The 26,863-nt window shown below is 38.7% G+C and overlaps 1 long non-coding RNA gene across 3 annotated transcripts in view; it reads left to right on the plus strand.

Annotated features, from left to right (window-relative positions):
• The first annotated feature begins 314 nt into the window (after positions 1–314).
• Positions 315–26,863, plus strand: part of LOC142062019 (uncharacterized) — a 33,157-nt gene continuing 6,608 nt past the window's right edge. The window contains exons 1-5 of one of the 3 annotated variants that reach the window (XR_012662348.1): positions 315–502; positions 9,497–9,527; positions 11,410–11,555; positions 23,380–23,731; positions 24,561–24,674. This is a non-coding gene — a long non-coding RNA (uncharacterized LOC142062019). Of the gene's footprint in view, positions 503–9,496; positions 9,528–11,409; positions 11,569–23,379; positions 23,732–24,560; positions 24,675–26,863 lie in introns of all 3 variants that reach the window. The other 2 variants (XR_012662347.1, XR_012662346.1) reach the window with 2 other exon arrangements.

The following is a 26,863-nucleotide window of genomic DNA, read 5'->3' on the forward strand; positions in this document are numbered from 1 at the left end:
TATAGGAAAAGAATAGGGGTTTTAAGGCAGAATGCTTTTGGACAGCTCTTCATGCCATCACACTGTGTATGATCAGGATACCAGACTTCCTGTACAGTCAAAAAAAAAGGGGCAGGTTCTTAATGCTGGTGTTTTGAATTATACTTCAGAAGCTCTACTGACTACACAGGAATCCTTGACACTGCCAGAAGCTGGACAACAGTGGGAGTAGCGTCTTACAGGGTAGGCATTCTGTGACTATACTCCCCTCACAGCCCCTCCCTTTCTTACACTTAATGGAAGGTAGAAGGCTGGTGTTGGCGGGTGTTGGTTATGCAGTGATTAGGTTGGGAGTGTCACAGCCACAGGGCACACGTGTGCTCTCCACAGGTGTGGGAAGACCTTTAAGAATTATTTTCAGAAGCTGGGGAGAACAAACCTAAAATTTCATCTGCGTATGCCAGGCTACAGAGCTTCCCTGGATTAATTCTTGCTTCAAATCTAACAGCTGTGGTTGGATAAGGTACCTATCATCTTTTTCAACTATCCAATAATACTTTTATTAGTTGTAGTGGGGGAGAATCCACCTTAAACCTCACTGAGCTGTTTCAATGCTGTTAAAACTGTACATCTGATTTATAGATTTAGTCTTTAGCTATTGATTTTTGCTATAATTTTTTTCTCTGCTGGATGAAGATTCCCCTAGTATTAAGTTCCTGTTATCTCTAGAGACATGCCTAAACCATAATCAAGTTATCTCTTACATTTCTCTAAACTAAATAGAGTTATTTATGTCTTTGACTCTAAATCCTGTTCTCCAGTCCCTTAGTTGCTCTGAAGTCTTTCCTGCTCCAAAGTCTTTCCAACCCTTCTACAACTGGCCCCACTGCTATTAAAAACACATGTAACTTTTCCACTTCTACCCTGTTTTCTGTTGTTTATTCATCTAAGGGCCATGCTAGCCCTTTTAGCTGCAGTGTCACACATTAAGTTTGTGAGGAGCAGATGAAAGGGATTAGTGGATCTAGGAATAATTTTTTTAAAAAGTTTACACCAGAATGAATGCTATTATAAAAGCCTTTAATGAGAATGAATCTATGCAAATATCACCAATGGCACCCTTTTAACATTCGTTTTACAGTAGAGATGGTTGCACGTTAAATATGTTTTGGCAAGGGACTTAAGGATTCTACTGGGAGCAATATAACACCTACCTTTTGGTACTCTATTCCTTGAGAGATTATATTGTTTCCTATTTGAGTAAGTCTATCAAAACCTGCCCTTGCTCTGAAAATGCGTTATTTTGTTAACGCTCATTTTCAATCTTTCTAAACTTGCCAATAAAATATATTTCAATGGGCTTGTTCAATGTAGTATGAACACAGACAAAAGGATAGTTAGCAGTGGTTGGAAAAAAGAGTACCAACAGAATTTGAAAGTTGCAATGAAAATGTTCTGATCTGAAATTCAAATTTTGACTATTTGCCATAATTTTTTCTCTAAATTATAACCAACTGGTTCTATTACAGATACTACTTCCCAGTGTAAGTGAAACTCTCTGAGGAGCAGTGATAACTCAGTGAAAGTAAATGGGGGAGGAGTGAAAGATGCATAGTCGAGAGGATGTGGTGAGAGGAAATGATGAAAGGCCATAATAACATAGCAGGAAACAGCAGAACATGTGGCAAACATACTGAGGAGTGTATGCGTTTTATGTGTCAAATTACCTCCAAAGAGGTTCTTTGGAATTTAAAGCATAGTAAGAAAGTATATTGCAAAGCTCACAGGACCTAATTATGTGGGACAAATTAGTCTGCAAGACCTTCATAATCTGTCTAAAGATGTGGGTGTAGTAATAAGTTAACGAGCAGGTTATTATGAGTGAGTGTCTGAAATTCCAGTTGTGCCACATGTAAAAGAGCTTATGTGCAATAAACAGAAAACTGCTGGAGGTTTTTATGTATACCTGAAACAGCATAGTGACTTAAGGGAGATAAGGACAAGTGGAAAGAGTTCACAGTGGTTCATTTGGACAAAATGAAGACTAGTAGCAAATATTACAGAACTATAGTTTAAGAAAGAATAATCATCAAACACATTTTCCATGGCTTAGATGACTCATTTACTACTTCTAAATACTTGAGATGGTTAAAAGACCACAGCAGAACTAAGATCTAAGAGCATTTACAAGAGATGCCACACCTGCAATGGTAGCCTTCAGCTAGGAACCAACTCGCAGCAGAAGTGGATGATAAGCAAAAGCAATGGTTTGTCTTTTGTGAGAAGTTTCAGGTAGGTCAGAATAAAGGTGTCTGTGAGACAAACTTAGCAGGGACCCTCACAACAATATTTGTCTTCTTTCTGTCAAGAAATGTGAAAGAACAGTAAAAGCTATAATATGGTTAATATGGTTATTGCATGCAATTGCAGAAAAAAGAGCTGTGGGATGACGGTTGCTTCACAGAGCCAGAGTAAAGGATCTGAAGCCATCATGCAGAATCTGGGATAGACACAATGCTGCCTGAATCACAAGTTTGCACTTGCTGTCTTACAAAATCGTTGTGGAAGTGGTGAAGTGAGTTGTTTGTACCCTTTGCTGTCCTTCAATGGCTGGTCCCCGTTGATAGTGGCAGATTGCCACCAATGTTAGTTTCTCAGTTAGTTCAAGTAGTGGGACTCTGTGTAACCCAGCCACTCTGAGGAGGCATGCTGAGGATCAGGTTACATTAGTTTTTTAATATTTGTTTAGTCCAAGCTATCTTAAAGCAGACAGTGTTCTAGTTTTGCCAGTTAAGCATGACACAGTATTGTACCGCAAGGGAATACCAAAAGTCTGTCTCATGGTGCTATATACACAAACACACATACACGGGTGAGGGAAGCAGGGACATGATGGTGAGTGGTTATCAAAAAAATCAAATTAAGTATCTTACAGGTTATATACTAGGAAATCTGATTCTTACTTCAAGCTGAAAAAGTGTTAACAGAAAACTTTGAATCATTAAACCTTAGACCAGTAATCAAGCCAATCTTCTGTATGTATTTAGTGTGTTTGAAGCTATCTTTAAGGTAAAAACAGTGAAAGATAGTTGAAAATTTCTGCTTCTATTGTGTGTGTTTTTTTCTTGTTTTCAACTACCTATTTTTGCTGTTTCTTTTAGTTCATCTAGAGATGTGACTGAAATGTAGTCCTTCAATAACTCCCAGAAATTTTTGTCTGCTGGGTCAAGATGTTTAGCCAGCTTGACCTAAGACATAAATAGTTTGTAATTCAGCCTGATAGACTGTTACACCTCCAGAAAAGCTCAGGCAGCATATTCTTTGAAGAAAAATTTCAAAAAATACAGGGACTAATCTCCAGTATTGGTCCCTGTCTGGCTGGAAGTGTGGTAGGGAATATAGTCCTTTTTATAATTAAGACAATTTACTCTTGAACAACGAATTATAGGTTTGTGTGAAGCAGTGTTGTCCAAAGAAGAGAATATGTCTTGAGAGGTGGCCTGTAGTAATTTTTTTGTCTATAATTTTTCTTTGTTTTAGATACACAGCTGGTCATAATTGCCTTAGAAGCGATTTGTGCTGAGTGTAACGATGTTCCACTGGTTCAGAAAAATGAGAACAAAATGTTCTTCATTTAAACAAACAAAGTGTTAATCCTTGTTCTCGCTATTGATCCCCCTCAGCGATCACACTTTAGTCCATCGCTATGGAACTCTCTGTCAGCTGGGGAGGCATATTTTTGAGCTTTTTTATTTGGTTTTAAAATTAATGTTTATAGGGAGCATACTTGCACTAAAAATGTAAATAGGAGTTTTGCCAGAGCTCTTAAACCTCCTGCGGTGTCAATGTAACTGTACACTGTACACCTGGAGTTAGAGGCATCAGCCTTTCTGTTGTGAGGCCTTCTGTTGAAGAGAGATTTAGTTTAAGATAGACAGCAAGTATTTTTGCATTGTCATATTCTCTCCAAAATTCTAAAATAAGTCGAAAATATTTGGACATCTTTATCATGTGGGAGCACACAAATGTATACATATCAAGTTGCTTGTCTTTAATTTCTTAAAGTGGCATTTGATTGGGTGACAATCTAGAAAAATATTATTTTTTAATGTTAAGATAAAAAGTACAAACTGTATGGATACGAAAAGATGCATTTAATGATTTCATGAAGCTCGACACAGCAGTATTTGCAGTAAGTCTCATAGCAGTATGAATGTACCAACCCACATGGACGTCAGTCAGTTGCACAAGAAAGTTAGTAAATAAAAATGGAAACTGGTTTTATGAGTGAATATTGAAAATGATGCTCTCTTGTGTAGAGAGCACTAGTGCATGTGAAACCCTATGTGCTTTTTACATAATATGCCTCTCTAGTTAACGTATAACATAAAGTGTCACAGATCTTTTAGAGCTTGATTCACTATGAAAGAAACACAGCCATCTGTAGTGTGAAAGTTTATGACTCAATTGTCCACACCTTACAAAGTGATTCAGCAAAGACATATCTGGGCCGTGGAAACTTTTCCTTCTCCTATTCCATTAGTCCTTTCTTTGAAAGAATATAAAGATCTTTGAGATGTGGTAAGCATTTTAACTCTCACATAGTAAGACAGTGTGCAGGATTAAGCATGTGCTTTTAATTATTATTATTTTTGCTTCACAAGGCCATTTCCTGCTTCTGAGTCATATTTTGAATTTTCAAAAGTGGCTTAATAAAATGTGAAAAATGGCAAGTCATTTTCAAAGTGATGGGCGTATGGATAGATTAGATTAGACAGAAATCTGGACAGACCATTGGAGAAATGTGGTTAGACAAAATGGGACTTCTGAAATTACTTCTAGTCCAGTTGTGACCCATTTTGTAGAGTTTACACAGTGTTATTTTTTACCTTTATCTTACAAATGCAAAAACACTATGTAGAGCCTCCATTACTATACCATCCATATTTTCTCATACAAACTGTGAGCTAAATGTGATAGTATGGGTAACATTCTCTTTCTCTTTCTCTCTGTATATATAAAATGCATAACTTCCCTTTGATGATGGGCCAGCCTAACTCAGCTTTACTTCATATTTGTTGCAAGCAAACAGCATTCATGTGGATAGGTCTGATAGACCAGCTGATGCACAGTAACTACAAGGAGTTCTCCATTTGCCCTTTTTATTTAGTGTTCTTGCTAAGCTTGACTGCGTAAAGAATTTCCCTTTAGGACTCCCCACATTTTTTCTTTCTTCCTAGTTCTTTTCTGACTGGGGTGGATCTACACCTGACATTGTGAGCATCTGAGCTTCAGTAACTTTAAGTCCCACATCAAGTCTTACTGAGTTCTAACACTTCCTGACAGATTGGGGCAACCCTGTTATATACCCCCTGGAGAACTGGTAAATCTTTTTGCCCTTCATGATAGCTGCCAAGTAGAAGGAGCTGAATGCACATCTAGCATCACTTTGGAAATCACCTTGCTTCAGGAACATGCTATTTCTCTCATTTGATATTAAATCTTTGCCAGAATCTAACAGTTTCAGATGAGCCAATTTTCTGAGATAGAAAAGCAAGAAAAAGTCAAAGGTATCCCTCTTTTTTTTTTGGTTGTTTTTAATCTTGGCATTCTGTTCATGGAGAGATCTTTGTTGCCAACATGTCTGCTGCTTCTCCATCTCTCACCCTTCAGGTTTCTTAAAATAGCTAAGAACACAGAGTTTCTAAGCCCGAAAAACACACTTACTGGGAAAAGAGGTCTGTATGAAGTTAAAAAATATATATTTATACTGTAAGCCCTGCAGCCTGGCTTTCTGCCCACGTTTGGGCATCTGTGCTGTCTCTGGATACCTCAACTGACACATGCATGCCAGACCCAAAGAGGAAGAAATAAAGGGCACTGCTGGTTCAATGCTGAGCCCATGAACACAGTGCAATATCTTTGAGACCTGGGTTTTGCCACCATTAGAGTCTGTTCATTATCACAGGCATCTGGAGGGTAGGATTCAGTCTTTATTATCTGAAATTAAAACTTCGTTCATAATACATATAGTCAAGCAGAATTCATTCATCCCTTTCATTTTCTCACTGCAGATAGTCTGGAGCATGTTTTGAGGTGAGTACATGTCCAAGTGCTAATCCAAAGGAAGACATGCAGGGCATGGCAAAAGACAAAAAATGTGATTAGTTAAATTATTGTCTAAGTTAAGGTATCCAGAGTTAGTACTGAACTCACAGAAAGAGAAACAAAAGTTCCAGAAGGGAGTATGGCAGCTCCTCAGGTCTAGGCACAGAAAGCAAATTCTCCTCTGAAAGAAGGGGATCGATTTGAGAAGGAAAAATTCAAACTGGAAGAAAGAATGCTGGCATAAGAATGAAGAGGAAAGATAAGAGGAGAAATTCTTGATATATATAATAAGCTTCAGAAAAGCACAGGGAATTTGGAGTGTTGAAGGAAGAGTAACTGAATCCACAATCCAAGATGCATGCTATTTCATTTCCCAGAACTACTTCTGACTTCTCCCTTTGAAATTTTCATAGTTTTCACAAAAGATTTTATTTATGGTCAGCAGAGACTAATATTCAGCAAGAAGCAAAGAGAAGTTCTTCCAGATGGAGGAGTATGACTAACCCTCTTGATTGCCCTAACAGACAGTCCTGAAGCCCCCAACAGCAAATGACACTCTGTGCTGAAACATTTCTAATAGTACAGCTTGCCCTTGGCCCATCCCTTACTACCAGGAAACACTTGGCGACCAAGGCTTTCGGACTTGACAGGGTTTATGTGACACAGAATTGTAAAAACATGAAGACTATCAGCTCAAAAGATATTTTTATCCTCTCTGCAGGATTCAAGGATATGCAAAGAGAAGTTTGCAGATTTATGGTACTGAGTTAGGAACCAGTTCTGCACTGGCTGAAGAGCTTTTTGAACCTGTACAATGCAGAGGGTATAGGCTAGGTGGGTTGTGCCATCTGCTTAGAAAGAAAAGGCAAGGGAGAATTTTAACAGCTGTTTGTTGAGTCAGATACTCATCCCTGATTGTTTGTGCCATGGTGGCAGATTACTGCCAAAGAAATGCATCCCCTGTTGCTTAATAGACCTGACCTGGATGTTATAAAGTTACACCTGCTGGAAACAAGCCTTATGATGTACTGCTCATAAAATGCTAGTGATTCTACTAGAGAAATGTCCTGAAATCAGCATGTTGAGTTCATCCTTGTTTCTCTTTGTAGCTAGTAGTGATATAGGAGGAGGCAGTAGGGATATATCCCAGCTAATTCTACAAGGTGATTAGGGCCTGAGCATGACACACTATATTTTATTCAGGTTTTCTCCAAGTATGCTCAGTTTTGTTGGGTATGACATACTGCATGTGAGTCACTCATATTCTGCATGAGTCATATGTTGAAGTGTGAAAGCATTGCTGTGTCTCTGCTGTTGTTACCCGTTGCTCAGCTGCTGCCATACCACATAGCTCAAGCCAATTGAGCTCACCTTCCCAGTTTGAGCCAGCTCTCATCAGCTGCCTGAGGCCTTTAAATGTGATCCAAGGTGTTGCCCAACATATAGGTAACGTGAATGCCATATGTGTTTGGGTTTGGGCTCTGAATTAGGAGTCTGTGGATTAGAACATCCAAGTATTCTTCTGAAGGGAAGTGTCTAGAAAACCTGTAGGCATCTTTAATTTTTTTTAAATGAAAATAATTGAAGGAGTGTTTTATAATACACACACCTGTAACACTAGGTAGCTAAAGTGTGTTCTTCGTCTTCCTCACACGCCTGACTTTGTAAGACTATATACATACTGTTGTGTGTATGGTGGATTGCTTAAAGATCAGATGAACAAAGGGTGGTTCACACCTTCAAAAGTCTGAGAAATTCTGGTGCAGTCATACCCAAGGTCATTACTCAGACATGAAACATCCATTGTGGACTAACTGAGGTGGTTTTTTTTCCACTGACAAGAAAATAGACCTTTAGTTTCCAGTTTGCCAGGTAAGTGGCAAGAAAGTGCAGGATTTCTTTTGGCTGCAGCCATCAAATTGTTCCCTTTTGCGGCTGTGGTCGCCACATAGAGCCCTTAGCTATTTGTGACACAAAAATTTTGTTCCACTTGGTGCTAATTAATGCTTCTGGATTAAATCTGTTTAACAAAGAATACAAAGCAGACTACAGTTATATTATACCTGTCATTTGTAAGTGTCCAGTGGTCCTCCAACACTGTGTGATTCATGGAGCTGAAAGAAATGATTTGCCTAAAAAATTATTAGTGATCATTCTGCCTGCAGAACCCCTTAATTCCCGTTACACGTGTCAGCATATTATGACTGGGAGCTGTCAAATTCTAATGACTAAAATTTCATTTTTCTGTCTTTTCATGCTGTGTTTGAGAACTATATGTTGGGAATAATTCCCTAGCTAAATTTCTTCAAATGGTAAAGTCAGCCATTTGCGTTCTCTCCCTCTCTGTGACTCTGTTTCTTTCTAAATTTGTATTTACATTAGTGCTTTTCTCTTTCCTTATGTTTCTCTAAGAGAAAAAAAAATTGATTTTCTTCCCAGAACCACTGTCCATTTTAAAGAACATAATCTGAGTTGACAGCAGGCAGATTTGATGCAAAAATATTTTTTTACCCACTGATTTGATCAAAACATGGATTATTTAAAAGAAGGAGGAAGAAGCAAGGTTAGTAGACAACAAAATGTGCAAAAAACTCTTACTATTTCATGTGGTTAAACAACCTTGACACTAGAAAATATTTTTGCCATCCTCCTTGAAACAGGAATTTGTTGACACAATGTTCAATAATAGAGATACAGGACTAATGTTAACATACTGCAAATACTGCACCAAATAGTATCTATTGATCCACCTGTTATTATGCTTGTTACTTGAAATGCTGTATGTAAAGCAAAGGAAACCAGTTTCCAATTTAAGTCATTAATAGATTGGTTTTGAAATTTATGTTACACATGTCCAACAAATCAAGAATAAAAGCATGTGAAAGGCTGTGTAGTCCGTATTGAATTACTCATTCTTTCCACAGTAAAAGCCTTTAGCTAGAGATTGACCAAAGAATTTTAAATATCTCATTATATATATGTCATTGTTCAAAGTGTCCCTAAATGGGATTAAACAATAGTCACTCAAGAGTTTCCTGCAATGCCTATTCCCCCCTTCGCCCCCCTTCCCCTCCTCACCTTGACTTAAATTAAGGCTAATGATATGTTTTCAGTGTAAGGTAAAAGAAGGATTTTCCTTGAATGACTTTCCAACATTTTCAAATCTAATTCATTATAAGTGCTTCTATCAAATGATTACTTATTTCATCTCATTGTCTTAGAGGATTTAACTCTAAAACACACATGTTTGATATGGACTTAATGACCATGTTATAAACTGAAACCAGCTGAAGCAGTATTCACCTACAAATTTCTGTTTGTGCTCAGAATTAAAAATAATGCTAGGACTATTTTTCAAAGAATAATAGAATTTTTTTTTACCTACTGTTTTTCCCCTTGTGTGTACTAGGTTTTCTTGGTCGCTGATTCTTCAACGAAAGGTAGGAGATGGCCTTATGGGCTGCAGGGGTGAGGGAGGAAAAGGGACAGCAGAAGGAACAGTGGAGAGAGGCTACTTTTGGATAAATGGCTATTTTTGGAGTGCAACTCACTGACACTACACATTTTTAAACATAAGCCCTATTTAAAAAAAAATTCCCCTTTCCTAATCCCATGTAAACATATTTCCGCACATAAGCATAGTAACACTAAATGTCTTTATAAGGAGGGAAGAAGCAAATAGTTTTGGTTTCTCACAAGAAAAAAAAAAAGTTGGGATAATTAAGGTAGTGAACATATTGTGCTGCTATATTGGTTCAGTCACCTGATCTGTCTCTCCGATCACTATTTGCACGATATACATGGTTTTGACGGGCTTGTGATAGACTGCTGTCTGAAATTCTTTAATCTGGGTCTCCTGTTTGGCAGTGCAGCAGACTTTGCTATTTTGGGTTTTTGAAACGGAGCCATACTCTGGGAGGATAAGAGATAGCTGTGACTCTGTACTGACTCATCAGTAGGAAGGAAAGCCAGGTAAACTTAAAACTGACAATGGTCCTGTTGGTTCTGCCACTTGTGCAGTTGTGCAGCAGAAGTAATCCCACTGAAATCTGTGGCGTTACAAGCCTGGGTAGATCTGATAACAAATAGTTTGCTTAGGGATACCATAAGAATAAAATAAGCATCTAAGCCTACAGGAGTTATTTGGGGAAATATGACCTTTCTGAGGCTTTGTTTCAGAAAGTGGAACTGTTGAAGTCCCATTCTGAGGACAGTCTGTGTTGTTGCATCAAGGAAGGGCTTTATCACAGGAAGGTAGATGCTGTTGAGACTATCTTTGGCCTGGACAGAAGGAGAGGGATTCATTAACCACTTACTACTCAAGTCTCCCTATGGTAGGAAGAAAAATGTTCCGCTCTGCTCCCCAGTCACCAGTGATAGTGAGAAAGACAGAATTTTATTAAATAATAAAAAAGAAAAACTTAAAAGTCTTCTGATTTTGTACAAGGAATAAGGATGTGAGGAACAGTGTAAATACAAAATACAACCACTTAATCTATTCAAATCTATATTTTACTGTAGTTATTTGCATTCTGACTTTTGAGTCAACTCAAATGTGGATTTCTTCTTAGTGACCCTGGCTATAGAAAGAGCTGTGTATAACTCTCCAGAGCTCAGAGAGGACTGAAAGATGGGAGTGCAAAAAGGGGGAAAACTCAGGACAGAAAGGCCTCAACCCCATGGTCTGTCTAGCTGGGTCTATAGACATTTCCTCAAACTCTTTTCTCTTTTTCCTGTTTCTATGCATGGGTTTGAAGCATTGCTGAAGGTAGTACCATTTAGGAGCTGTCAGTTCCCTATTGCTTTCATTTGCAGGGACTTATCAGGTTGTTCCTCTGTACTGTACATTTGGGTTTGGTGTTTGGTTTTTTTTTGGTTTTTTTTTGTTTTTTTTTTTTTTTTTTTTTAAATCCAGAGCATTACACAAGTATTTAAAAACCTTAACTTAGCTAGGGTATTTTTTATGAGTTGAAGAATTAATCTACAGCTAAAAGGGCAAGCGGAGTCTGCAAAGTTTATATCAACATGCTAGCAACAAGAAAGATCTCTAAATCAGTCTGTTTATGAAAAAATTAACTAACTTTCCTTACTTTGCTTTGAGTCTGTTAGTTGTGGTTATCTCCTGCTTGTGTGTACAAGGTGTATGAAGAACCTTGCTTCTTTTAAGGGGCAGGATACAAATGAAATCCTTAGGGCAGATCCCTTTCTTTAGCACCTACACCAGCTTCGGGTCTGTGTCTGATGTTCAGCTGAGGGTGCAGTTACTTGAACATTTTGATGGCAAAAAATGCATTAATGATGTTCCTCATTCCTGCTCTGTAGTTTGCTGTATTCTAGGTTGAACAAGACCATTTGTGAAGATGCCCTGCGAAGTGACTCTTTGGCATAGCCTGTGTTTAATTCATGTTTGCCACTGAAGGAAAAATCATTTCATCGAGGACTGCTTATTGCTCACATCAGAGAAGCACGTAAGCAATCAAAGTAAGCTTCCCCCTCTTCCCCTTAAATAGAAAACCAGAAAATTTGTTGCAGGATTTTTCTGACTGTTGTTACCAAACAAGAATGAAAGACGTTCAAAGGCTGTTCCTATAAGACTGGGTTATTCAGTACCCTTTTACTCCTATAGACTCCATGAGATTTCCCAGGCAAGTTATGAAGAAAGGTGCTAGATCCCAAACCAGTTTACACAGACTGTTATCAAAACAAAAACAATGGGGGAAAACTCACACAGAATTTCTACTGTAGATCCCCCAAACGAACTGTGAATAAAATTGCTGATTTTGTTTTGTAGGAGACATAATTTGCTAACCACGAATGTGTAGGGCAACTGCCTTGTGTTTCTGAACCTGCCTGCAAAAATGGAAAGATTCACATAGTTTACAATGGATGTTCCTCAAAATTTGCATGAGTGTGTGTAATTTGCCTCTTGTTAATTGTTATTTTCCTTCTTAAAATATTTCAGTCGAGTAATAGTAATGATAGTATGACGTGGATTAGCTTTACATATTTGTTTACATTTAGTAGTTATATTGCAGTTAACTGTAGCAGCTCTCCTCAGGGACTGATGTCTATTCACTGCCTCCAGTGCGAACTGCTGAGTGCTGTTGTCCTGATCTGGTTCTTGTAGTGGAGCTACTTTCACACTTCGGGTTCTCTGCTGGATGGGACTACAGGTGGTCAGCATCTTGCAGCTCCTGTCTGGGACTCCTTACCTTAAAGACTTTACAGGAGCTGGTCTTCAAAGGCTGCAGTGCAGCAAAGATTTACATGTGTTGTGAACAACCCATTTGAGTTTATCCTAATCTTTGCAGGATTAAGATCCTGAAATTTAAGCGACTGACTCATGCAGCATGAATGGCAAATACTCTATATAACCAGCCCAGGAATGACTTAAAGGCTGGAAGCTCTCACTCCTAGCCTGTGAATGAAGTAACAAACACAGAAGACTGGCTTCAGTTCACAAAGAAAGATTCACTAATCATAAACAAAATGGGGGCGAGAGAAGGCAGCGTGGTGATGAGGGCGAGGAGAAACAAATTCTTAGTAGTTTCATTTGCTCAAATATTTCTTTGTTGTCAGGGTGTAATTTAACTGCATGACATTCAAAGGTATAGAGAGGCTGTGCTACAAAAGAAAATGTGCATATGAGCTCCAAGGGCAGTACGCAAATCTGTGAAGAAATCATAGCCCTAATGCAAAATGTATAGGAGCTTATTTCCAAGTTGGTAACAGTGCGCAAATTCCTCAGGACCAAAGATGAGTTAAAGGAAGATGTTATGCAGGAGGACACTGTAGAAAACAACCCATCAGCTGCTACCCCACGTGACAGACCCAGAGGCAGCTCCAGAGCCATTAACACAACTGCCTAGGGAGTTTGACAAGGAAAAAGATTCTGACACTGGAATAATATCTGCCAGCACTTGGCATCTGTGTCCCATGACGGCCAACCATCCTCCATGGGTACTGACTCCACTGCTGGAAAAAGGAAGAAAAGGAGAGCAATAGCAAAGAATTATCTTTTCTCATATGAACCGGTAATTTTCACAGTCATTTAGAATCAGGACCTGGAAATGTAAATCATTTTGCCTATGCATGTTTGCGATTTGCATTTATATAAAAAAGTGACTATCAAAAATATATATTTGAAAAATATTTTGGGATATTTGATTTTATAGGTGTAATACAGTGAGTGACAATAATCATTGAAATGGTATTTTTGCAGGTCTCAGGCTGCACAGAGCATACATGACCTGACCCTGTGCTGGCACTAGTTGCTAATTTCTAGTGTGAAAATTATTCTTATTTAAGCAAACTCTTTGGTTGTTGTACACATTTTTCCTGTTTGCAGTCAGATCGATAATCTGATTATCAGACACAAAGTCGTAGTAAGAACTAAATCTGGCAGTTCCTGTGCAGGCATCACCGGTATTTGGGGAATAGGCAGGACTAGAAGCAATTGCTGTTTTGAGAACTGTTTTTTCAGCTGAGATGCTGCAAACAGCTGAAGCTTGGACACTGCCCAGTATTCTGTAATGCTTCACGTACGGAGAATATCCCAAACCTCTTGGAAATCTAATCACCTGTCAGTTTGAAAATATCAGGCTTGTTTTTTGAGTATGTTGGCTATTTAAAATCTTGGTCCACCACTTTATTCCAATGCCAAAGTTTTTCTGGATAGTTTTTCTGCTGCTGCTGAATCAAGCCCTATGACTCCCTGAGGGATATGTTTGGGTGCTTGTGCCCGTGGTTCCTGATGCCCAAGTGAAAAACTGGTCTAGCAGGTCCAGCCCGTACAGACTTTTCATTAAGCATGTACTTTCATAAGCCTGTTTGGCTAATATAATTTGTGAAAAACAGCAAAAATACCTGTAAATATCCTTTGAGCCAATCTGCAGTTTTTATCTGAACTTACATATGATCACCTCTGCAGCAGCAACATTTGTCCAGCTCTCGTCATCCCAGCAGGATATGGCCTGAAGAAAGAGGACGTACAGTATTTGTCCATGCTTGAGCCAGCGTCCTCTTCACACCTTACATTTTGAAAATGGCCCTCCCTCCACTCCCAAACCATTTGTCTTATTTGTTGCTCTTGTGATGCTGAAAGAGCTCCCTGCTCGTCGTGCCTGCAATTATCGTTATGGCTGAACCACCGGTACTGGAAGTAAGAGTCCGGCCCTTGAGAATAGAAGGCTATAGCCTCTAGCATGTTGTTCCAGTCCACTGGCGTCTTAACTAGACAGTGTTAGTTTTAGCATAAAATCCATATTCCTAACCTTATGGAGGAGTGAGGCAGGTTCTGTTTTCTTTTTTCTTTTACCAAAAACACCAAGCAGCCCGACATGAAGCTCACGAGATTAAGGAATGGTTTTCTGTCGTCTTTCTGCCTCTGCATCTGTGTCGTTTACCTGTACCCTGCGAAGGGTGCCGTTCACTCTGTAACAGCAAGACATAGTGAGAGAATAACCCTATCCTGAGAATAAACTGAATAATTTATTATTTAAATGAGATTTTGTGAGGTAAAATGATGAATCCAGTACAGCCCCCTTCTGAGTTTTAAACATTGTTTCTTCAAAGGCATAAATTTGCTTTGCAAAGGTTCCTTGATCTACTGTAGATGGTATTACTACTTATGTTACATGGTGACAAAACCTAAAGAGGGAGTCAGATGTGTGCTCTACAGTACTTGAGAATTTAAGTTAAATCTGTAATTTTTCCCCCTGCATTTCCTCAGAGAAATTAGCTATTCTATTCACTGCATAAATTTTCAGGTTTTGCTAGCACGACACTCAGGGTGTTGAATTTTTTATGACAAAAATGCTGTAATAATTGTTGAACAGATGTAAGTGTTGGAGAGTGGGCTCTGGCAGACCTCATGAAACCTCTATTAGCAATTTAACCCTGTCATTACTTGATTGAAATGGAAGCAGAAAAGGACAGAGTTTTGAACTGTTTCATTCAGACATGCACAGGAGTTCTCAGGTGGGGGTAAATGACCTTTAATTAGACATATTCCTGATGAAAGCAGACGTTAAAAAAAATCTTAATGAGCACTAACTCCATACTACAACACTGTTAGCTGTGAAGTGTGGAGCTAAGAATAATTCTGGATGGAGATATGTCAGTCCAGTGATCTGTGCTGTCTGAAATGTTCATAGACTCTAATCCTCCAATTTTAGGTCAGTTTCTGTAATACACCTCCCCTTCACTGCAGCTGCATTAGTAAATGATGAGAAGACAAAAACTTTATGTCCAAGAAGCTGGAAGAGCTTTAGATTTTCCACACCTGCCATATTAAATAAATGGTGTTTGAAGCCTGCAAAGTAACATTTAGCAGTTACACCTAAAAAAAAAATAAAAGCGTTTATGGAAACACCCTTCATTCACTGCCTAAAAAGAGAGATGGGATTAGGGATTGCCCAGGAACTGTGTTGCAGGTTCTTCTGAACTGAAGAAGGGAATTAAAAGAAAATGGCAGCCCATATGCAATGTAGTCATGGACAGAACTTGGGGCTGCTCCAGGGTAACTGAGAAAACTGCCTGTGGTATCTACCCTACAGATTGATGATGTCAAAAGAAGACATTTTTCTGTTGCGTTGTATCTGAAGCCGAGGTTTTATGTATTTGTGCATAGAAATACAGACAAAAGCAGACACTCATTCATACAGGCATCCACATAAACACACCTATTCCTAAAAATATGTGTGCATGTAAAGCTAGTATTGGTAAAGAGCTCTTATCTTGAAATAACTCCTGTCTGATAGAAGACAGTAACAAGTAAACTATTACTTATGGAGTCCTAAGACCAAATTATCTGTGTGCTGGGTGGGGAAAGCCAGACCTCCATACAACTGCACCACACACGGGAAAGGTAAGAGTGAGTATAGGATTGTTTTGGATATTTTGTTATATGCATGTATTCTGAATTTTTCAAGTTAGTGGATAGGTTTGATATGGTGAACCCTGCTTTGCTATTGCAACTCCAGTTAGGAAAGGAGCTTAAAAAAAAAGAAATAATATGGTAGGATCTGGAACAGAAGTAAAGGTGCAGAAGCCTGTCCTGAATGATGTTATCTATCACAGGAATTAAGTTACTTTTCTAATTTTTTGCTCAGGTGTACAAAAGGCTAAAACTTGTTTGGTTTTATTTGAGTGTGTTAATATATATAAAATCTATGTGTGTGCCTGCTCCATCTGCTTTTATTTTACATGCCCCTGTGATACTTAGTGAGGCATGGGGAACTTTAGTGCAGTGGCTCAGAAGTTTTGTGGGTAAAAACAGGCAAATTATATTCTGGCCCTGATTTATGGCACACATGATAGCATGCATCTATAAGGAAAGTTACTGAAAAAAAAAAAACCACACAAATATCAAATATGTAAATTTGTCCAAATCTCTGTAGGCATTAGTTGTGCTAACCGTGCTTCTCTGCACCAGAAATGTTTTGAAAGTTTGAAAAGATGTTTGAACAGCTGGCTATTTCTTTGTATACATTTACCCAAACAGCTATGTTAGTAAGTATAAATGGGTATTTTTGGTGCATCTACATTTTCAGGAACATATTAAAGCATTGCTAGGTGGACTGCTTCAGAGACATAATTTCACGGCCCTTCCCTGTGTGCAGTTTACTTGCAACCTGGCATCTTCTCTGCTTCTTTTTGCTTTTCTTTTCTATGCTGTGTTCTCAGAGCCTTAGAAGTAAAATAATCTTAAATAGGAAGCAATGTCTAGAAGTGCAGCAGAAAGTGAGATAAACATCTAGAGAAAATGTCACTAGTGGATTTGATTATGTTTTCAACTTACCTGCTGCCTATTACCTATATAGATATAGTAACTCAAAGAACTTGTTTGGAATGATTTATTGGAAAGACGCTGTTCTCATCCCTAGCACACAACATTGCTAGTTATACTTTCATTTCAGATTTAATGAAAGAATTGCTATAGTTAGCAAGGTGCTCAGAGTAGAAATGGGGACTGTCTGTAGGGTGTCACTCTATAAAACTGATGTAACATTGTCGTAATTTATGAAAGAAAACATGCAAAACTTGCTCCACTGTTGAATCCTCCTCCCCCAAAACAAAACCCAGACCCCAAAATATTACTTCTGACATTGCAAGGTATCTTGTGCCTTTTGCAAATTTAGAGGGTCAGATCTCCTTGCAAAGCTCTCATTTGGTTTGCTATTGGTTCGTCAGTCAGTATTGAAGTCTGGTCTTATTTCACAAGCTTTGAAGAAGCTCTTTATCTCACCAAGGCTCCTAGAGAGACCCTTTGCACATATTACAACTATTTATATTATTACAGGAGGAATACTTAGGAAAACATGAGCTGTCTGAAGCTGTCTAGCTTAAAAGAAATTGGATACCTGAAGAATAGGCTTGCAAGTTTGAATTGCTTGCTTCTAAATGTGCATTTTCCTTCCCCTGATTTCCTGGCCCAGGAATAGTTTAGCAACCTAGCAGAGGTGCATTGGGCATTGAGCTAAAAATACACAATGTTACTTACATGTACATTCCAGCCATGCAAAAAATAAAAGATGTCTTCAGTAACTATCCTGTAAAACCGGCAGTAGAGAGTGTTGCCCTTTAGAAGCCTATGTATAAAAGCTTTTATTGCTTAGTGCTACACTAAAAGAGTTAGCAGGAGTTAACTACAGCTATAATTTTATTATTCATGTCAATAATCAAATATATAAAGAATGTATATTGATAGGAAAGACCTGAAAAAAAGAATTAATCTGATATATATTACTTGTGTTAAGGTCATTGTAAGATCAGAGTTGGAAACAGAAAAACTAGAAAGAAGCTGGTCAGTAAATGTACCTGACACTGGCAAGGGCTGTATGCAGATACTAGAAGACAGATGTTGTTGTATAAGCTTATGATGTGAACAGATGAAGAATTATTTGGTTTTGCTCAAGACAACAGTGCCACACAGGTGCAAAGCCAAAACTCTACCCCATGCTTCCTTAAAGAGACTTCCAGGTCATTTCTGTTCCCTTAGGTATAGTACTGCACTTAGACACCTGGATGCCAAAGCAGCTTGTTTGTGCTGGGTTGGTACTCTGGAAATGAATCTTTAGTTAACAGCAGTATGAACTGATGGGCAACACACTTTCTGAAGGAAGGGTATAGCAATGTGCTACAAGAATAGGGAACAACTAACGAGCTGGAGACTTTCCACCAGTGACACTAAAACCTGAACGCTCATTAAGCAGGTGAGAGGACTGTGGGTATGGGTCAACCATTGAGCACTTTCAGCAGCAAACCCCAATATCTTATGTGCTCATGAGCTGGAAGCCAAAATGAAACAGCCCCGTTCCTTTTCTGAAAAGCCTGTATGTCCCTTGCTCAAGGACTGAAGGAAGGGAAATATAGCATAATACGTTCCTGAGACCAGGTCATTACAAAGCTGTAGATAAGAAACTGTAAAATAAGAGTCCTAAGGAAATGGCACTTAAGTTAATGAAAACTAGAAGACTCTTGTCAGAAGTCAGAGAATTAATCTACAGAAAAAGTTCAAACTTGATTTTAATCATGTCATCTGCTTATAAGGGTTGAGTGAGTGGTTAATGCAGAAAAAGAATATATTCCCAGAATTTCAGCCGTAATTCAGCCCAGTCTAACTGGAAAGTGATCTGTGTTTTGAAAATTTTAGCTACTGATTTTCAGTGTTTATCTTTGCCCTGCTGGAACCAAATCAAAGTGGGATTCTCACATGTAAAAACCAAGGGGAAAACAAAAAAAAGAAATAAAACCCAAAGCCCAGGCCTCAAAGAACATTGCCAGTCATATACACAACTGAAGCATGGCATGGTGAAAATCCCAAGACCAAGCTCCTTTTCCTGAGACTTTTGGCTCAGTACTCAGGTATGAGACCTATTGTGAAACACAGCATTTGCACTGTTGTTTGTACTGGTATGGTCAAAGAAAAAGGCATGTAAGTAAAATTCATTGGGTTTTGGTCTGGGAGTCTAGGGTTTAGCTATTTCTTATTCTCACCTGTGGTAAGCTTACCATCTCTTTTATTTGCCATGATATGTTGGCTTGGTTAATTATGATCTTGAACTTTGACTATTCTTCCATCGCCATTGCTTCTTGCCAGTCATACACTGACTTTTTCTTTGGACAAAACACCTCAGCTGATATGGGCTCAAGGGCAAAAAATGAGCTAATTTTTCTTCAGTGTATGTGAATCATGACTTGCCTAAGCTCAGTGTAAATCTGGGGTCAGTTGCACTATGTGTAAAGCTCTCTTTATACCATTGGAGCGTGTCTGCATTAGAAGTTTATATAGCTGTAGTTACGACAGTGTAACTTCACTGGTGCAGGAGTCAGTGTAATTAATGCAGGGGGCACAACAGCTCTTTTGGCTTTATTCATAATGAAGACTAAAGATGGAGCTTTCAAAAGTGCTGAAGTGACTTACAAGCGCTGCTTTCGTTGTATCACAGGTCACGGATTCATTAATCACTCTTAAACCATGTCTACACAAGGAGATTTTATTCCCACCAGCCAGAGTGCTGTAGTCATATGGTTATACCCATAGTACAGAAGTAGATCCACGCTTTCAGAGAAGAAACTCTAACAGAAGTTATTTTTATGGAACTTATCTAAATAACATATGCATTCATACTGCTGCAGTTGCACCTTTTGAACAACAGCACAACCCTCTGTGTGAACAAACACCGGGGGATTTAGATAATCCCCCACCTTAACGGTGGTGTTCCTTTTGCTAAATAGCATGGGGTTTAGACCAAAACACATTTTGTTGGTGTTTTTTTTCAGAGGGGTGAGGGAAGGATCTATAAACCACTGGTGTCTGAAAGAAGGTCTGAAATCACACAACTTACTGGTTTCCCCTACAGACTAACATGATGTTGGCCAGCTCTGTCCTCATCAGCAAATATCACTCGAGCTACAGGGAATCCATATCAGGCTTCAAGGAAAGGGAGAGTTTTTGCAAGAAGACCACTTTATTTCTACAGGTTACTGTATTTCTGCTAGCAGTGCTAGAAAAGCAAGATTATGGTGTATGTGTTTAATACAAAAAGTAGATTTGCTGATATAACTGTTATTTTCACTGTTTATATTCAAATGTCCTTTAAAAAAAGCATAATCAAAATTTACGGATAGTAAGAGTGTGCAAATCAGAACACTCATCTTCTTTTTATAGGCTAAAATCAAATTATTCCTCACATTTTTCTCAGTTACAGAATATTAGATTGCAGTGTCTGTAAATTACTTGCTTTTTTGAGAAAGGTATATTCCAAAACCAAAATTGAATACCACATCAAGCCCTTTTAATATTTTAAAAAATTCTCAGCAATTATTACTTGTCCTACTGTATCAACGTAGTATCATTCCTAAACCTACCCATGGCAGTGGAGAGTAGCTCATGTCTCAATCAGATTCTTAATTAATTACCTTGTAGCCTGCTATCTTAAAAATACAGCTCAAAAAATGGTATGTTAACCTTTTAATTTTTTTTAACCTAATAAAATAACCAACTTGTTTTGTGACCTGTAATTCTGAATCTGATTGAGTTTTCAATATACTGTAATTCACAGATTTTCTCCCCTCTAGCACTAGGTTTGTATCTGTCACATGGTTTTCAGTGTTCCTAATGAGCTGTTAACAAGCTGTCAATTACCTATGCAAATGAGGCAAGCAGAAATGGAGGGGTTGCTATACCTAGAGTTAAAGTGTGCTACCTCAGATTGTTATGAAATAAATCATTTCAGTTTTATAGCTGTCTGTGCCCATGTGGCTTGTGTCATGTAGGCACTTTTTCATTATATTATTTACCCAGCAATAAAATGCTGCAGGGGACTTTGGGGGTGATTAAAAAGTTGAGGGGGAGGGGAACTTGCACAAGCAGCTATATTCTTCCCTGTTTTGCACCTTCTGCTCTTCTTGGGTTGGGGCTACAAAGCTACAAGCTGTCAGGTGCCCCCAGCCCTCTTGAAATCAATGACAATTCAGGAGTTTAGGCCTGATCCTGCCAGAATATTTAAAGAATATCCTTGCCAAGGTATGTAATGGAGCCTTACAAGTATATAAACAGAGGAACTAGGAGTTGAAATCTTGAATTTTGGAGAGAAGGATACATTTTATATATGTATTCTCAGCCTCCTAAGACCTTTCTACAGAAAAGCCTGGCAGAAGAAAGCTTGCACTTTTATTTGTGTTATCCTATAAGAATTCTTTCCTTCTTGCTAAAGTCAATGAAATTTTGCCTTTAAATTCCCTTTCCTTTTGCTTTGGCTTGCAATTGATGCTTCCTGTAAAGCAGTTTGTGATATTTTGTATGAAGAATGTTACATAAAATGAAATTGCATTGTATTTATGACAGCACTATAATAACAGTCTATCAGTGTTTCCATTATAAGCCCCTATTGTTGAGGGCTTTAAAAATCACCCATAAAAATTCACTCAGGACTGCAGCATGGTCTGCAAAGGATAAACAAATCCCTTTGGCTATTTTTTAATTAGAATAAGTGAAATCAAGAATGGAAATTAGATTTTAGAGTTTTCCTCTCGTTTTGGTGTGTGCATGTGTGTGTATACATAGTCACACATGGTTAGGGACACCTGACAGCTTGTAGCCCTGACCCAGGAAGAGTAGAAGGTGCAAACGAGGGAAGAATGAAGTTGCTTGTGTGAGTTTCCCTTCTCCCTCAACTTTTTAATCACCCCTAAAATCCCCTGCAGCATTTTATAGCTAGGTAAATTTGCACACTTAGCTAACTCAGCTGAAAGGTCATTGGCATATGTACTTTTCTTCTGTCCTTGTGTCCATTATGTTTAAGGTTCAAGGACCTGAAATTGTGCACAGTGAAGCCAGGAAGCCTGGGGTGAAGCAGAGAGAAGTGTTCTGGTAGGAAGCCAGAAGGAAAGGAATTTGAGAGATATAATGAAATGAAAACCAGTAAATAGAAATGAATTAAATAAAAATCAAGAATGCCTTTTCACATGGGAGAAACCCCAAAGAAACAGTCTGCAGGGGAATTAGTAGGCTAAATCTTTCACTGATCAATCCTGATGGAAGCTTTCTGGTCAAAATGTCAGTGGTAACTTTATTTTCTGCCTGTATGTACAATAATCCTTTTGTTCCATCTGCAAACACTAGGGGGTAAATTTTTAGCGTGATGCTTAGGGATTTAGCTGTAGGACTCCCATTAACGATAATGGGAATCATGTAGCTTGAGCACTCTGCATCGTGCTGAATATTTACCCCTCAGTTCAGAGCACTCTCTCGTTGAATTTTTAATTATATTTACAGATAAATTCCATAACCAAATATCATCAGCTCTCAAGCAGATTGTTTTATTAAAAGGTGCAGATTTCCAACTTCATTTTGAGCTGCAACCTACAGTGATTGGTTTAGCAGCTGAGTAATTTTTTTTAAGTGTCTATTTAATAATGCTTGATTTGTCAGCTTCAGAGCATTTGGGAGACAATAAATATTAGAAAGCATCCCACCCTGCACACATGTGCCAGTGAAATACAAAACATGAATATTATGCCTTGTACCGAGCTTTCAAAAGGTGTGTCATGATAAAGATTCTCTACAAGCTCTTTCTGGGAAATATTACTTCTGCATAAATCCGTGGTTAAAATCTGTAGTAGTATACAAACATTCAGTTCTAATGTGACATAGGCAGTACAGTTTTATTTACATTTGTGAAGATAAATGATTGGATTCAAAAAAGTTAGGAGATTTGCCCAAGGCCAAAGGGGTTAATGTAAGAGACGATATTAGAATTCAGAAGTCCCTCATTTCTGTGCTCTGTAGCCTGTACTTACGCCAAAATCTAACACCAGTATAAGCAGATATAGAAGAGATGGTATGCATACTGATCTGCTTAGCTCCTCCCTGAGGCACGCTTCCGGTAGCTTTTGCAGCGGTTAATCCTTGAAGTATCTACAACCAGCTCTGCTGTGACCCTGTTGAAGCGACCTGTGAAGTAAGAATGATTCTGCTGGTTTAGTTCAATTTTGTCTAGCTGGGACAGCAGAGATACTCTTTGTTTTAAGATATGGGTGAGATTAATCTGTCTTTTCTGGTGTTTTGTAAAGGAGATTAAATGGCGGCTCAGCTAGTCATGGAGAGCTGTGATGTAGCTATTTTTCTGGTGCAGCTATTCTCGGGGTCCCCATGCCAGTTCTCATCTGCTGACGGCAGAGGTGGTATGAATAAGAGCCCAAACTGTAACGTTTTTAGTGCCACTCTTGACTCGTGTATCATGTATGACTGATACATTTCACATGTCACTTTGGCTTGCCCCACAGGACTGGACTGACACAGAGCAACCCCAAGATCAAAATAGCACAAAGGGATTTTGACTGAGCCTTGTTGTCCCCTCCAGTTTCTTCCCATATGATAATCAGTTGTTCTCAGCTGAAACAGCTGTTTCAAAGTCTGTGCCCATAAAAACTTGCCTGCACAGGAAGTTGCATCTGAAGATTTTTTGGTGCTGTGTAAAAGGACCCAAGAAATCTATACAGTTTCTGCATCAATCAATGCACAAGAACTGCCCTTATGTGAAAGTGCATGCCTTGGCTCCTTTAGGAAGTGTGATGTTTTCTGTGAAGAGGATAACTGTATTTGAGCAACTGACTTGAGAGCAGAGACCCTCCCAGGGTATGTATATACTTAATCCATTCAATTCATACTACAACCACCAACATTCAGATAAAACACATACCACGTCCTTACCCTTTCCAGTAACCTGCTAGTGTGTGAAGCAGTGATGCAGCGTCTCTGTGTGCCCCCGGAGTTCAGGTTTGCAGTCCCACAGTTCCCTCCTCACCCAGAGCGAGACTGGTGGAGCATCCATTTGACTTTGGTAGAACGTAACTGAACACCCATCTCTTCATGGCATCAGTCTTAAATCAGGATTAATTCCCTCTCAAAGTCAGTGGAAATCCCCATTATGGTTGATAGCCTGAGATCGAACCAGAATATCCTTTGGGAAAAAAAATGAATAGTGATCAGTCTCTCTTCCCAGTCCTGGTGACTGACAGTACAAGACAATGGGAGAACCTCCACAATATTTTCCCCAAGAAAACTTATTTTTTGTATGCTAATCTTATATCTGAATATATACCCTAATCCTAGTATTCATATCTCTGCCCTTAGTAATCACCAGCCCATCTCTAATGTTTCTTTTGTTCAGAAAAGGTAAACTCTTCTCACTTTTCAGTAGGAGATTACACAAAGGGAACTTTATGGTATATATTACACTCACAAAGCAGCTTTCTCCATCTTGCAATCACTTTAAAAAAAAAAAAAAAAAAAAAGAACTTTCTTCTTATCTCATCTTCCTTCCTGCATGAATGTCTGAGATAATCAATGAAGTTCCTGTGTAGAGAATAAATTGAGCTCGAATGGCTCCTCTTAAACTGTACAATCAAAGAAAGAGGAGGTTTTTGCTGATGATTTTGATATTCAGTTTAACTTTCTTCACCAGGCTGTCAGCTCAGTGAAAGTGAGGTCAATCTGACCACACTCTTCCTAAAGGATCCTCTTCTGAGCCATCTACTCGAGTATACATCTCCTGACAAATCAATGGCAGAATCGAGAGGTATGTACTTAGCCCAGAAAACTGGGGACTGATTGTCCTTTGCCGTGCATCTTATGTAGCCGTTTAGGTGAGTGCAGCATGGGCACAAGACAGTGCCTGATAACAATAGTAATATTTAGCATCTGCATCCCGGTGATGTAAATGCCTGCCTGAAGATGCAGGACAATAGAGGTGCGGACCTCTGTCCTATAACGCGAAGAGATTCAGATCATGGGAAGTGGGGGTGGATAAGGGGACTGACACTCACACACACACACAAAGAAACTGTTCCTGTGAAAGAGTGGTAAATGAGTGACAATTTTGAGCTAAGATTCTGGAGTTGCTGATTCAGAAATCTGAGTTTTTACAGGACAGATGTTGGGAGGGAAAATACTAAACAAAATATAGGAACTTACAGAGATGAAGAACCCTGCCCTTCCTTCTTTCAGTGTAATTTTGTGTTTCTTGGTGAGGAGTGCTTGCTGCAAGCTCTGGGGTAGGGGCTGTCACACTCCTGTGAAGTTACAGCATGGTGGGCTGCTGCTCAAGAGCAACACAAGTAAGTGTAACGAATGTGACTAAAAACCCCCCAAACATTCTTTTGCTAAATTATCCAGATCCAGCCAAATTTCTCAGGAGTGAACAACAGTTGTTTGAATAAATTCAGATCTGTCTCTAGGGTTACTGCCCTCAGACATTTACCAGTATGGGACTTTCCTGCTCAAGATGAGTAGGGAGCTGTAGAGAAGGAACAAAATTCAAGGGCAGATCTGGAGTGCTGGAAAACTTGTTAGCTTGAGAGAGTTTCTTAAAATTCACAACTAGTGTCACTGAATCTGTGCCTTGCACTTGGGCCTGAGAGGTTTAGTTGGTGAATTAGGTTCATCTGTTCACAGACAAACCCTTGTCCCTCATCCTCCCCCTTTCCTCCCACAAGTTCTCTTCTGAGCCTGTCTGCATCCTGATGTGAAATGAAGTGGTATGTATGAGAATAAGGGTATTACATCCTGGGTAATATCTATTATGTTGCTCTCTATTAGCTCTCAGTTCTTGCGAGTGCATTACTGCATTATTTCTTTTGTGCCAATGCTATTCCATCAAGGCCAGTGCTGGCTTACTCACTTGTATCAATGATTTCTTCTAAGGTGGCCTAGACAATATGTTGTAATATATATTATACTATGTGATTTTTAAATCAGCCTTGCAAATATATTCTAAAAATTTTGCAGCTCTTCAGACAGATCCTATTGTCCATCATTTCTAATGATGATTGCGATTAGCAGAAAACAAACAGAGAGGTGACTTTTATACACATAAAAAAGAGCAGCTGAGTGAACACAATTCTTTAGGAAGCTTAGGAATGAGAGTTTTGCTCTGACCCATATTGTAGAAAGCTTTTCAGTTGTCTTGTAAAAGAAGAAACAAAATACATTAAATAATTTTGGAATTGTGTATGTTACAATACAAAAGTGTCAAAAAGTTAAATGTGAATTGAAACATATTTTCACTTACTCTGAATACCAATCATATTCAGATATTTTCTTCAGTTGAATAAATGAATTAAAGTTTATTCCTTCAATTTTAAGAGCATTAAAATAATGCCACTTTCCTGTTTTGTGAATGCAATTTTAGACAGCTAAGATCACATTTCTATTCTAGAAATATTACAGTATTTTAAAATAATGTTGATATTTAGGAACATTTTAAAGCTTTTCTAAAAAAGACTGTTTTTTACCATGCTTATGTTCTTCCCAGGAAAAGTTGTCATTACTGCAGAGCTTTTAAAATTCCTTTGTATCCCATATTAGCAGTGAATGATGCTAACATACAGTTGTTTTTCTTAGCAATGTATATTGTAGTCAAACTTTCTATGAATGGTGATATTCATTAAGCTAAAATGTCGAGAGACAAATATGGGGGACAGCCTGATCCAGACTGTGTATGTAGTTGATCTGTCCCTTACAAGCACAGAGGGCAAGGCTGTTGTGTTTCTCAGCACAGTTTGGAGAAAAGTGTAACACACTCAGCTCCATTTGCGCTGTTTACAGCTGCCTGGGGGTTGCTCTGGTTTGTGTTAGACAACCTGGAGCATATACCGTGGTAGCTGGGCAAAGCTGTAGCACATTATATGTTCCTACAGAGAAAAGTGCTGCCAGCACCCCATGGGGCAGGAGCAGTCTGTCCCAGCTGAGGCTGCCTTCTCTGGGTTG

Source organism: Phalacrocorax aristotelis, chromosome 9 (assembly GCF_949628215.1).
Source record: "Phalacrocorax aristotelis chromosome 9, bGulAri2.1, whole genome shotgun sequence".
Taxonomy (NCBI): domain Eukaryota; kingdom Metazoa; phylum Chordata; class Aves; order Suliformes; family Phalacrocoracidae; genus Phalacrocorax; species Phalacrocorax aristotelis.